The following is a 13,465-nucleotide window of genomic DNA, read 5'->3' on the forward strand; positions in this document are numbered from 1 at the left end:
CTGAGCCCGTCGCTTGGACAGTGTCCCTTTGGCGCAGAGGATAGCGCGTTGGACTTCTAATCCAAAGGTCGTGGGTTCGATCCCCACAAGGGACGGGCAATTTTTAAAAATATGTGCCGATCACGAGATGGGTATTGACATATGGGTAACCACAAGCGTCTTCAAAAGGTGAAAATTGTTGTGACCTCAGTTCTATGCTTAAATATGTTGACCTTACACACACAAGCAAAATTCTCGTAGATCTGTTATCCATGACGCTGTTATGTGTAAATGCTGTACAAACGGAACCATATCTTCACGTGCCTGTTCACGCAAATTTTCTTTCAATGCCCAATTTTTACCTACAGATAGAAATATAGCAATAGAACGCACATTTTGTACAGAAGCAAATACAATGAAGAGTGAAATAAGTTTGTATTACTTCACGAGTCAATGTACGTAATCCCAGTCATGATCTTTAATTCTTCCAGCCCAAGGTGAGAGGGTTTCAGTTTCCTCTGCCACAAGTGAGAAAAGTAGACTGTTTCACAACAAGATATTGTACTATGGGTCCTTAACTGTTCCCATTAAACAATGGCACTCTGTATCTATAGAAACGGCGGCAATTTTCGCTTCAGCACAGGGGGCTTTTACTGGAGACTGTCAGGAGGGGGCTTGCTGGATACATGAAGGGAGAAGACCAGACAGAGATGTCTGACGCTCCGCTGACGCTTGCAGAAAACTACATTAAGTATGATTCCCGCCTATAACTGACGGCAAGGGAGATGCATCATCTGTCCACGTCTCATCGAAACACACTGTCACCAAGCAATGGCTGACGCTTCGAGGACGGCATGAAATTGCCAGGGAGGTGATGCAGCTAACGTTCCTGGTAAATGTGCTAACAGGGCACACACGTCCGTTGGAGTGTATACATATGATGGGGACCGGCTGTGACACAGCAGTCATCCAAAGTCAAAAAATGTGACTAATCATACAGTGTTTCCAGTGTGTCGTTTACCACTTTGTGAGTGGATGCTGTTCTAAAGAGCGTAATTCCCACTTATCTGTAAGCAGCGCACGTGAGCGAATGTAATAGCAGGACTGTGTTACTACGATTGTACAGTGCAACTCTGTCAATACGCAGGTGTTTCAATCAGTAGGGCCATGGTAAATAGAGCGATTCGGAGCGATGTATCGTGTCTGTTACATAAATAATGAGTCTTTGATGTAATTGCTTCAGAGAAATATGAAAGTAAGCCTATCAGAAAAGTAACGCGAGACTTGTAGCACGGGTCATGTCTTGCAGAATCTCTGACATCTGAGCCCGTCGCTTGGACAGTGTCCCTTTGGCGCAGAGGATAGCGCGTTGGACTTCTAATCCAAAGGTCGTGGGTTCGATCCCCACAAGGGACGGGCAATTTTTAAAAATATGTGCCGATCACGAGATGGGTATTGACATATGGGTAACCACAAGCGTCTTCAAAAGGTGAAAATTGTTGTGACCTCAGTTCTATGCTTAAATATGTTGACCTTACACACACAAGCAAAATTCTCGTAGATCTGTTATCCATGACGCTGTTATGTGTAAATGCTGTACAAACGGAATCATATCTTCACGTGCCTGTTCACGCAAATTTTCTTTCAATGCCCAATTTTTACCTACAGATAGAAATATAGCAATAGAACGCACATTTTGTACAGAAGCAAATACAATGAAGAGTGAAATAAGTTTGTATTACTTCACGAGTCAATGTACGTAATCCCAGTCATGATCTTTAATTCTTCCAGCCCAAGGTGAGAGGGTTTCAGTTTCCTCTGCCACAAGTGAGAAAAGTAGACTGTTTCACAACAAGATATTGTACTATGGGTCCTTAACTGTTCCCATTAAACAATGGCACTCTGTATCTATAGAAACGGCGGCAATTTTCGCTTCAGCACAGGGGGCTTTTACTGGAGACTGTCAGGAGGGGGCTTGCTGGATACATGAAGGGAGAAGACCAGACAGAGACGTCTGACGCTCCGCTGACGCTTGCAGAAAACTACATTAAGTATGATTCCCGCCTATAACTGACGGCGAGAGAGATGCATCATCTGTCCACGTCTCATCGAAACACACTGTCACCAAGCAATGGCTGACGCTTCGAGGACGGCATGAAATTGCCAGGGAGGTGATGCAGCTAACGTTCCTGGTAAATGTGCTAACAGGGCACACACGTCCGTTGGAGTGTATACATATGATGGGGACCGGCTGTGACACAGCAGTCAACCAAAGTCAAAAAATGTGACTAATCATACAGTGTTTCCAGTGTGTCGTTTACCACTTTGTGAGTGGATGCTGTTCTAAAGAGCGTAATTCCCACTTATCTGTAAGCAGCGCACGTGAGCGAATGTAATAGCAGGACTGTGTTACTACGATTGTACAGAGCAACTCTGTCAATACGCAGGTGTTTCAATCAGTAGGGCCATGGTAAATAGAGCGATTCGGAGCGATGTATCGTGTCTGTTACATAAATAATGAGTCTTTGATGTAATTGCTTCAGAGAAATATGAAAGTAAGCCTATCAGAAAAGTAACGCGAGACTTGTAGCACGGGTCATGTCTTGCAGAATCTCTGACATCTGAGCCCGTCGCATGGACAGTGTCCCTTTGGCGCAGAGGATAGCGCGTTGGACTTCTAATCCAAAGGTCGTGGGTTCGATCCCCACAAGGGCTAGTTCCGCTTCAGACGGCGTGCTGTGAGGACGTGTTAGCGCTCCGCTTAGCTGCTGTGTTTCGAAGTCGCGACTAGCTCTTGTTACTCTTCGTTCCGTGTGTGTTAGTGTTTTGTGTGTTTGTACTTGTGTTTTCGACGTCAATTTTGTTTCTGTCTTGAAAGCGGTTTTGGCCGCTGTTTATCTGCTGCAATGTCTACCATGTTTCCCAGGAAGCTTACTGTGCGCTTTGGTTTTGACAAGGCTACCCGATATGTACAACCCAGTTCACTGGAAATTCACGACTGGATTGTTGATGTTGTTGGCCTCACATCTGATCAGATACATACGGCTTACTATGATCTGGAACAATACTGTTTTTATGTCAAGCTGCTCTCGCCTTTGGTGCTGGAACGGATATTAAACAAATTTGATGGGGAAGCTGAATTCCGCCACCGTGACAATTCGGTGAGTAAGGTCACAGTTTGTAATGCTGATGTTGATTACAAGCATGTGCGTGTTTTTAACTTGCCCCCCGAGGTTGACAACTGTTATTTAAAAGACGTTCTTTCTAAGTATGGTGAAATTAAGCAAATTAGGAATGAACGGTGGTCCAGCCAACACCGGTTGCAATGCTTTAGCGGTGTGCGTTCGGTCGACATGCAAGTCAAGTATAATATTCCCTCTCATGTTCAAGTTTGCGGATATAAGGCTCATGTTATGTACAGTGGACAGACTTTGACCTGTCATGTCTGTAATGAGAGTGGACATATGAGGCAGGATTGTCCGAAACGGGTCTTTGTTTTGCAAACCCACTTACAGCAGCGCAAAAGGTTAACTCTGGCCGACCTTGTGAAGGAAAATTCTGTGACAGATGGGTCCAGTTCCCCCATCCTGGACAAAGATGAAGATAGGGCGCAGCATCGTGCTGCTGACTTTCCACCGCTAGCGCGGAAGGAGACGTCAGACTCTTCTGTTGTTCAAAGTGGTGTCGTTACTCACAAGAGACGACGCACTTACGATGGCGGTAGTGCAGACGACGATGACATTAATGTGGCTAGGTCATCTGTCGATGGCACATCGCCGCCGATGTTTGAGGTTCCGGGCTCCGAACATTCCCTGCTTTCGGATTGTGGCGCCAATTCACCGGTGCCAGTTGCTCAGTTGGATCCCTTACCCGTAAACGAACAGGCCGCGGTAGCTTCAGTACCACGCCTGTCACCTGAGGCATGTCAACCGATGCAGACCGACCGACCGACCGATGTTGACACCGTTTGTAAACAGGACGGGGAAGTGCGTGGGCGTAAACAGCCGGCTACGTCACCGCCTCAGCCCGACAACAAACAAACGGAAGGTTCCACCGTTGATCAACACTCAACTATCGAAAGAGCATGTGGAAGAGATAGGTCGCCGGAAGTAGTTTTGCAGTCTGAACAATCACCGTGTGCAGTGGAGGCGGCGCTGGCACCTGACGTCAGCTCCGATCCTCCTACCCCGCCTTCCGCTGCGAATTTCTCAACGGGAGGTTGGCGCCGACACTCGGTGAAACCCAATGTCAATGTTGTTCGCAGGAAGCCTAAAAAGAAAGGTTTCGGCGCCGATGCTGACGCACCTTCGAAGTCAGATTCTCACGAAGGTTCTGGCGTGGAATGATGGCCTGACAGGTGATTAGACATCTCCGTGCTTCATGTTGCAATCCTACACGCTTTCCACTCTCAATATTAACAGGATCCATTCGGATTTAAAACTCGCTGCTCTCAAACAGTTTCTCTACGAATCAGCGACTGACATCGCATTTCTTCAGGAGGTTGTATCGCCCCACCTCGACTTTACCGGATTTGTATGTTTTTCCAATATTTCACCGGAAGCGCACGTCGGTACTGCCATTTTAGTTCGGGAAGGCATTCCCGTTCAAAACGTTGATACGTTAGAGTCGGGGAGAGGGATTGGGCTTACCATCGCAGGGGTCACTTTTGTCAATTTATATGCACCCTCTGGTAGTAGTCACCGGGCAGCACGAGCCGCGTTTTTCAAAGACGATATCATTTACCTCTTGCGGCGAAATCCCTCACCACTGATACTCGGTGGTGACTTTAATTGTGTTCTGGGCCGCAAAGATCAGACTCCTAATTTTAATTATTCTGGTGAGTTGCGACGCCTTGTTGCTGATCTCAAACTGCACGATGTGTGGGAGGTACGATACCCCACGCTGGTGAAGTTTACTCATACCGTTGCCAACTCTTCTAGCAGAATCGACAGAATTTATGTCTCGGATGATTTAAAAAGCAACGTAACGCACGCTGAAACTGTTCCCGTCATTTTCTCCGACCATAGTGCGTTGTTAACATGTCTCAATCTGCCACAACAACCTGCTCGCCGAGTACGAAACCAGTGGCATCTAAATGTTTCTTTATTGTCGGACGCAGAATTAGACGACGAAATAACTGCTGCATGGGTGCTGTGTCTCCGTTCACTTCACAACTTTCGAAGTGTGATTGAATGGTGGACCCGACGGGCGAAGCCAAAGATCAGGAGTGTTTTAATATCCTTTAGTATCCGCAGGGCTAGGGAACGGAAAGCCACCGTCGAGTTTTATTACAGTGTGTTACGGGATCTTTATGATCAGGCGGGAGCCGTGACGACACGCCTGAAAGATATCAAACTGATAAAAGCCAAATTACTGCGCTTGAAACGTGAAGAACTGGAGGGCCTTAAGGTACGGTCCAAAGCGAAATCCGTCATTGCAGATGAGACTACTGCCTTGTATCATCTTATTCGTGACAGCAAAACTAGACGAGGCACTTTCATAGACGAACTTCAACTCGAGGATGGTACGAAACTCAGCACGCAGCAGGGAATACTCCAGGAAATCTCCGCTTACTATTCAAACATGTATGCACCGGGGGACACAAATGTGGACGATTATGACGAACTTTTTGGCTCTCATACTCCACAACTTACGGGAGATGACAATGACGCTCTTTCTTCGACTGTCGACAATGATGATGTTTACGCCGTCATCTGCAATTCTGCCGTTAACAAATCGCCAGGACCTGACGGCCTACCCGTTGAATTCTATAAAAGGTTTTGGCCTTTAATAGGAGACAAGTTCACCCACCTAATCAATGAAGTCTTACGGGGAACACCGGTGCCAGCAGAATTTAAACAATGCAAAATTGTACTTCTCCCGAAGAATAAGGGTTGCAAACGTTTAACCAACCTCCGACCGATTTCACTTTTGAACTCCGATTATAAACTTCTAGCTCGAGTACTCCATCACCGCATTATGCCGCTCACCGCTAAAATCATTTGCCCCCAACAGACCTGCGCCTTTAAGAAGACCATCTTACAAACTGCTGCTTTATACCGGGACGTCGTTGCCCTGACTCACGCATGCAATATTAAATGTGGACTGCTTTTTGTCGATTTCCACAAAGCGTTTGATAGGGTCGATCATCCGTATCTGATAGAGACGTTGCGCCGGATGGGGTTTCTCGACACCTCCATAGCCGTCATCCAGAACGTGGCGATGGGAATCACAGCACAACTCTCTGTTAATTGCCAGTTGACGAAGCGCATCGGAATACAACGTGGCGTCCCCCAAGGCAGTCCCTTGTCAATGCTGCTTTTTGTTCTTTCTCTAGAACCCTTTTTACGACAGCTACGATGTCGACTCACCGGAATTACAGTTTCAGGAATGAAAACTGTGGTGGGCGCATACGCGGATGATGTTGGCGTCATCATCAGAAATCAGGCGGATGTGTCACAACTTGAGTTGGCGCTCGCGACCTATTGTTCGGCATCCGGTGCGAGGCAGAACGTTCAAAAAAGTAAATTTTTAAACCTCAAGGGGCTTGCCCAGTTGCGCATTGCGTGGGCGACTAATGTCCATCAACATAAAGCTATTGGAATGGTCCTGACGACATCCATTTTCCGAATGATTTCGATAAATTGGCGCGAGGTTTCACGGACTATCCAGGGGGCACTGATTGCCAATCACTCCCGCTGCCTGGACCAATTTCAAAGGGTTCGTTTATTAAATACTTATATCTTGTCTAAGGCTTACTACACTGCACAAATTTTCCCTCTTCCCGCCATGATAGCGAAGGCCATTATGTCCCGCTTAGCAAATTTTTTGTGGCGTGGGGAATTATTTCGTGTCTCTGTCAAAACAGCAATTCTGGATCCTTGTAAAGGGGGCCTGGGTTTGACGGACATTAAATGTAAAGCAATGGCATTGTATGTCAACAGAACATTAACTATCATGTCCCACTCCCCGGAATGCCTCACGGCAAAGTTGTACAATATAGTCCGGCCACAAAGTATCGATCCACCCGTCAATCTTCAGCACATCAGTTTTAAACTTAAACATGTAAGGGACTTTTATCTTGAACGCAGCTACATCAGCAAAGAACTTTTACGGTCGCCGACAGTCACGGCGAAGGCGATTTTCGCAGAACGGAAACAGCTGCACAGCAACAATGTCATTGAATCCAAGTTCCCTGGTTTCGCATGGGACGTCGTCTGGAAAAATATTAGTAGTACGGTTCTTTCGAGTGATGCACGGACAGCGTGGTACAAAGTTATCAATAATCTCATCTGTACTAATGAACGTCTGTTTGGAATAGGGTTAAGTGACACCAACCTCTGTGGCAAATGTCACCTTGTCGACACTGTGTGTCATCGATATACGTGTGGCGGCCATATTTACAACTGGCAGTGGACCAGAGAGAAACTTGCCCTAATCACCAGGACTTCTGCGCACACTTTCACTCCTCAGCATTTGTACCGCCCCGCTGAACGCTACTTCCCTCAGACGAAAAACAATGCAGTGATGTGGCTCATGGGGAAGTTCACCAGTTACATTTTTAACAACGTTGGAGGCGACAATCGACTTGAATTTTTAATGTACATGGAAACCGAATTTGACAAGGTGCTCAAGTACCCGGCTCATAAGAAGACATTTGGTAATATGCTCCACATTGCTTTCGAAAGAGTGGGAATAGGCTAGTGACCACTGGTTGTCTTTCTTGGTGACACGGGAGGGGTTTGGAGCGCGAAGAGGCCTCACTGCTTTTGCGGCGCGTCACTGACCCCGACCTACATCACCAGGCGCCCGAGGGAAAGGCTCCACTACCGACGTTTGCCGCCAGTTTTCTATTTAACAACAATGAAAATGCAATTTAACAAAAAAAAAAAAAAAAAAAAAAAAGTGGTTAAGGCGTCTGACTAGAAATCAGATTCCCTCTGGGAGCGTAGGTTCGAGAAAAAAAAAAAAACAAGGGACGGGCAATTTTTAAAAATATGTGCCGATCACGAGATGGGTATTGACATATGGGTAACCACAAGCGTCTTCAAAAGGTGAAAATTGTTGTGACCTCAGTTCTATGCTTAAATATGTTGACCTTACACACACAAGCAAAATTCTCGTAGATCTGTTATCCATGACGCTGTTATGTGTAAATGCTGTACAAATGGAACCATATCTTCACGTGCCTGTTCACGCAAATTTTCTTTCAATGCCCAATTTTTACCTACAGATAGAAATATAGCAATAGAACGCACATTTTGTACAGAAGCAAATACAATGAAGAGTGAAATAAGTTTGTATTACTTCACGAGTCAATGTACGTAATCCCAGTCATGATCTTTAATTCTTCCAGCCCAAGGTGAGAGGGTTTCAGTTTCCTCTGCCACAAGTGAGAAAAGTAGACTGTTTCACAACAAGATATTGTACTATGGGTCCTTAACTGTTCCCATTAAACAATGGCACACTGTATCTATAGAAACGGCGGCAATTTTCGCTTCAGCACAGGGGGCTTTTACTGGAGACTGTCAGGAGGGGGCTTGCTGGATACATGAAGGGAGAAGACCAGACAGAGATGTCTGACGCTCCGCTGACGCTTGCAGAAAACTACATTAAGTATGATTCCCGCCTATAACTGGCGGCGAGAGAGATGCATCATCTGTCCACGTCTCATCGAAACACACTGTCACCAAGCAATGGCTGACGCTTCGAGGACGGCATGAAATTGCCAGGGAGGTGATGCAGCTAACGTTCCTGGTAAATGTGCTAACAGGGCACACACGTCCGTTGGAGTGTATACATATGATGGGGACCGGCTGTGACACAGCAGTCAACCAAAGTCAAAAAATGTGACTAATCATACAGTGTTTCCAGTGTGTCGTTTACCACTTTGTGAGTGGATGCTGTTCTAAAGAGCGTAATTCCCACTTATCTGTAAGCAGCGCACGTGAGCGAATGTAATAGCAGGACTGTGTTACTACGATTGTACAGAGCAACTCTGTCAATACGCAGGTGTTTCAATCAGTAGGGCCATGGTAAATAGAGCGATTCGGAGCGATGTATCGTGTCTGTTACATAAATAATGAGTCTTTGATGTAATTGCTTCAGAGAAATATGAAAGTAAGCCTATCAGAAAAGTAACGCGAGACTTGTAGCACGGGTCATGTCTTGCAGAATCTCTGACATCTGAGCCCGTCGCTTGGACAGTGTCCCTTTTGCGCAGAGGATAGCGCGTTGGACTTCTAATCCAAAGGTCGTGGGTTCGATCCCCACAAGGGACGGGCAATTTTTAAAAATATGTGCCGATCACGAGATGGGTATTGACATATGGGTAACCACAAGCGTCTTCAAAAGGTGAAAATTGTTGTGACCTCAGTTCTATGCTTAAATATGTTGACCTTACACACACAAGCAAAATTCTCGTAGATCTGTTATCCATGACGCTGTTATGTGTAAATGCTGTACAAACGGGACCATATCTTCACGTGCCTGTTCACGCAAATTTTCTTTCAATGCCCAATTTTTACCTACAGATAGAAATATAGCAATAGAACGCACATTTTGTACAGAAGCAAATACAATGAAGAGTGAAATAAGTTTGTATTACTTCACGAGTCAATGTACGTAATCCCAGTCATGATCTTTAATTCTTCCAGCCCAAGGTGAGAGGGTTTCAGTTTCCTCTGCCACAAGTGAGAAAAGTAGACTGTTTCACAACAAGATATTGTACTATGGGTCCTTAACTGTTCCCATTAAACAATGGCACTCTGTATCTATAGAAACGGCGGCAATTTTCGCTTCAGCACAGGGGGCTTTTATTGGAGACTGTCAGGAGGGGGCTTGCTGGATACATGAAGGGAGAAGACCAGACAGAGATGTCTGACGCTCCGCTGACGCTTGCAGAAAACTACATTAAGTATGATTCCCGCCTATAACTGACGGCGAGAGAGATGCATCATCTGTCCACGTCTCATCGAAACACACTGTCACCAAGCAATGGCTGACGCTTCGAGGACGGCATGAAATTGCCAGGGAGGTGATGCAGCTAACGTTCCTGGTAAATGTGCTAACAGGGCACACACGTCCGTTGGAGTGTATACATATGATGGGGACCGGCTGTGACACAGCAGTCAACCAAAGTCAAAAAATGTGACTAATCATACAGTGTTTCCAGTGTGTCGTTTACCACTTTGTGAGTGGATGCTGTTCTAAAGAGCGTAATTCCCACTTATCTGTAAGCAGCGCACGTGAGCGAATGTAATAGCAGGACTGTGTTACTACGATTGTACAGAGCAACTCTGTCAATACGCAGGTGTTTCAATCAGTAGGGCCATGGTAAATAGAGCGATTCGGAGCGATGTATCGTGTCTGTTACATAAATAATTAGTCTTTGATGTAATTGCTTCAGAGAAATATGAAAGTAAGCCTATCAGAAAAGTAACGCGAGACTTGTAGCACGGGTCATGTCTTGCAGAATCTCTGACATCTGAGCCTGTCGCTTGGACAGTGTCCCTTTGGCGCAGAGGATAGCGCGTTGGACTTCTAATCCAAAGGTCGTGGGTTCGATCCCCACAAGGGACGGGCAATTTTTAAAAATATGTGCCGATCACGAGATGGGTATTGACATATGGGTAACCACAAGCGTCTTCAAAAGGTGAAAATTGTTGTGACCTCAGTTCTATGCTTAAATATGTTGACCTTACACACACAAGCAAAATTCTCGTAGATCTGTTATCCATGACGCTGTTATGTGTAAATGCTGTACAAACGGAACCATATTTTCACGTGCCTGTTCACGCAAATTTTCTTTCAATGCCCAATTTTTACCTACAGATAGAAATATAGCAATAGAACGCACATTTTGTACAGAAGCAAATACAATGAAGAGTGAAATAAGTTTGTATTACTTCACGAGTCAATGTACGTAATCCCAGTCATGATCTTTAATTCTTCCAGCCCAAGGTGAGAGGGTTTCAGTTTCCTCTGCCACAAGTGAGAAAAGTAGACTGTTTCACAACAAGATATTGTACTATGGGTCCTTAACTGTTCCCATTAAACAATGGCACTCTGTATCTATAGAAACGGCGGCAATTTTCGCTTCAGCACAGGGGGCTTTTATTGGAGACTGTCAGGAGGGGGCTTGCTGGATACATGAAGGGAGAAGACCAGACAGAGATGTCTGACGCTCCGCTGACGCTTGCAGAAAACTACATTAAGTATGATTCCCGCCTATAACTGACGGCGAGAGAGATGCATCATCTGTCCACGTCTCATCGAAACACACTGTCACCAAGCAATGGCTGACGCTTCGAGGACGGCATGAAATTGCCAGGGAGGTGATGCAGCTAACGTTCCTGGTAAATGTGCTAACAGGGCACACACGTCCGTTGGAGTGTATACATATGAAGGGGACCGGCTGTGACACAGCAGTCAACCAAAGTCAAAAAATGTGACTAATCATACAGTGTTTCCAGTGTGTCGTTTACCACTTTGTGAGTTCAAATGGCTCTGAGCACTATGGGACTCAACTGCTGAGGTCATTAGTCCCCTAGAACTTAGAACTAGTTAAACCTAAGGACATCACAAACATCCATGCCCGAGGCAGGATTCGAACCTGCGACCGTAGCGGTCTTGCGGTTCCAGACTGCAGCGCCTTTAACCGCACGGCCACTTCGGCCGGCTTACCACTTTGTGAGTGGATGCTGTTCTAAAGAGCGTAATTCCCACTTATCTGTAAGCAGCGCACGTGAGCGAATGTAATAGCAGGACTGTGTTACTACGATTGTACAGAGCAACTCTGTCAATACGCAGGTGTTTCAATCAGTAGGGCCATGGTAAATAGAGCGATTCGGAGCGATGTATCGTGTCTGTTACATAAATAATTAGTCTTTGATGTAATTGCTTCAGAGAAATATGAAAGTAAGCCTATCAGAAAAGTAACGCGAGACTTGTAGCACGGGTCATGTCTTGCAGAATCTCTGACATCTGAGCCTGTCGCTTGGACAGTGTCCCTTTGGCGCAGAGGATAGCGCGTTGGACTTCTAATCCAAGGGTCGTGGGTTCGATCCCCACAAGGGACGGGCAATTTTTAAAAATATGTGCCGATCACGAGATGGGTATTGACATATGGGTAACCACAAGCGTCTTCAAAAGGTGAAAATTGTTGTGACCTCAGTTCTATGCTTAAATATGTTGACCTTACACACACAAGCAAAATTCTCGTAGATCTGTTATCCATGACGCTGTTATGTGTAAATGCTGTACAAACGGAACCATATCTTCACGTGCCTGTTCACGCAAATTTTCTTTCAATGCCCAATTTTTACCTACAGATAGAAATATAGCAATAGAACGCACATTTTGTACAGAAGCAAATACAATGAAGAGTGAAATAAGTTTGTATTACTTCACGAGTCAATGTACGTAATCCCAGTCATGATCTTTAATTCTTCCAGCCCAAGGTGAGAGGGTTTCAGTTTCCTCTGCCACAAGTGAGAAAAGTAGACTGTTTCACAACAAGATATTGTACTATGGGTCCTTAACTGTTCCCATTAAACAATGGCACTCTGTATCTATAGAAACGGCGGCAATTTTCGCTTCAGCACAGGGGGCTTTTATTGGAGACTGTCAGGAGGGGGCTTGCTGGATACATGAAGGGAGAAGACCAGACAGAGATGTCTGACGCTCCGCTGACGCTTGCAGAAAACTACATTAAGTATGATTCCCGCCTATAACTGACGGCGAGAGAGATGCATCATCTGTCCACGTCTCATCGAAACACACTGTCACCAAGCAATGGCTGACGCTTCGAGGACGGCATGAAATTGCCAGGGAGGTGATGCAGCTAACGTTCCTGGTAAATGTGCTAACAGGGCACACACGTCCGTTGGAGTGTATACATATGATGGGGACCGGCTGTGACACAGCAGTCAACCAAAGTCAAAAAATGTGACTAATCATACAGTGTTTCCAGTGTGTCGTTTACCACTTTGTGAGTGGATGCTGTTCTAAAGAACGTAATTCCCACTTATCTGTAAGCAGCGCACGTGAGCGAATGTAATAGCAGGACTGTGTTACTACGATTGTACAGAGCAACTCTGTCAATACGCAGGTGTTTCAATCAGTAGGGCCATGGTAAATAGAGCGATTCGGAGCGATGTATCGTGTCTGTTACATAAATAATGAGTCTTTGATGTAATTGCTTCAGAGAAATATGAAAGTAAGCCTATCAGAAAAGTAACGCGAGACTTGTAGCACGGGTCATGTCTTGCAGAATCTCTGACATCTGAGCCCGTCGCTTGGACAGTGTCCCTTTGGCGCAGAGGATAGCGCGTTGGACTTCTAATCCAAAGGTCGTGGGTTCGATCCCTACAAGGGACGGGCAATTTTTAAAAATATGTGCCGATTACGAGATGGGTATTGACATATGGGTAACCACAAGCGTCTTCAAAAGGTGAAAATTGTTGTGACCTCAGTTCTATGCTTA

At 45.6% G+C, this 13,465-nt stretch overlaps 7 non-coding genes across 7 annotated transcripts; all 7 read left to right on the forward strand.

Moving 5' to 3' along the window:
• Positions 1-22: 22 nt before the first annotated feature.
• Positions 23-95, forward strand: Trnar-ucu (transfer RNA arginine (anticodon UCU)). The gene has a single exon. It is a non-coding gene; the product is annotated as a tRNA-Arg (tRNA).
• Positions 96-1,322: 1,227 nt separating this feature from the next.
• Trnar-ucu (transfer RNA arginine (anticodon UCU)) lies at positions 1,323-1,395 on the forward strand. The gene has a single exon. It is a non-coding gene; the product is annotated as a tRNA-Arg (tRNA).
• Positions 1,396-2,622: 1,227 nt separating this feature from the next.
• Trnar-ucu (transfer RNA arginine (anticodon UCU)) lies at positions 2,623-2,695 on the forward strand. The gene has a single exon. It is a non-coding gene; the product is annotated as a tRNA-Arg (tRNA).
• Positions 2,696-9,187: 6,492 nt separating this feature from the next.
• On the forward strand, positions 9,188-9,260 carry Trnar-ucu (transfer RNA arginine (anticodon UCU)). Its single transcript has one exon. It is a non-coding gene; the product is annotated as a tRNA-Arg (tRNA).
• A 1,227-nt stretch (positions 9,261-10,487) lies between these two features.
• Positions 10,488-10,560, forward strand: Trnar-ucu (transfer RNA arginine (anticodon UCU)). The gene has a single exon. It is a non-coding gene; the product is annotated as a tRNA-Arg (tRNA).
• A 1,426-nt stretch (positions 10,561-11,986) lies between these two features.
• Positions 11,987-12,059, forward strand: Trnar-ucu (transfer RNA arginine (anticodon UCU)). Its single transcript has one exon. It is a non-coding gene; the product is annotated as a tRNA-Arg (tRNA).
• Positions 12,060-13,286: 1,227 nt separating this feature from the next.
• On the forward strand, positions 13,287-13,359 carry Trnar-ucu (transfer RNA arginine (anticodon UCU)). The gene has a single exon. It is a non-coding gene; the product is annotated as a tRNA-Arg (tRNA).
• Positions 13,360-13,465: the final 106 nt, after the last annotated feature.

This window comes from Schistocerca serialis, chromosome 1, assembly GCF_023864345.2.
Source record: "Schistocerca serialis cubense isolate TAMUIC-IGC-003099 chromosome 1, iqSchSeri2.2, whole genome shotgun sequence".
Classification (NCBI taxonomy): domain Eukaryota; kingdom Metazoa; phylum Arthropoda; class Insecta; order Orthoptera; family Acrididae; genus Schistocerca; species Schistocerca serialis.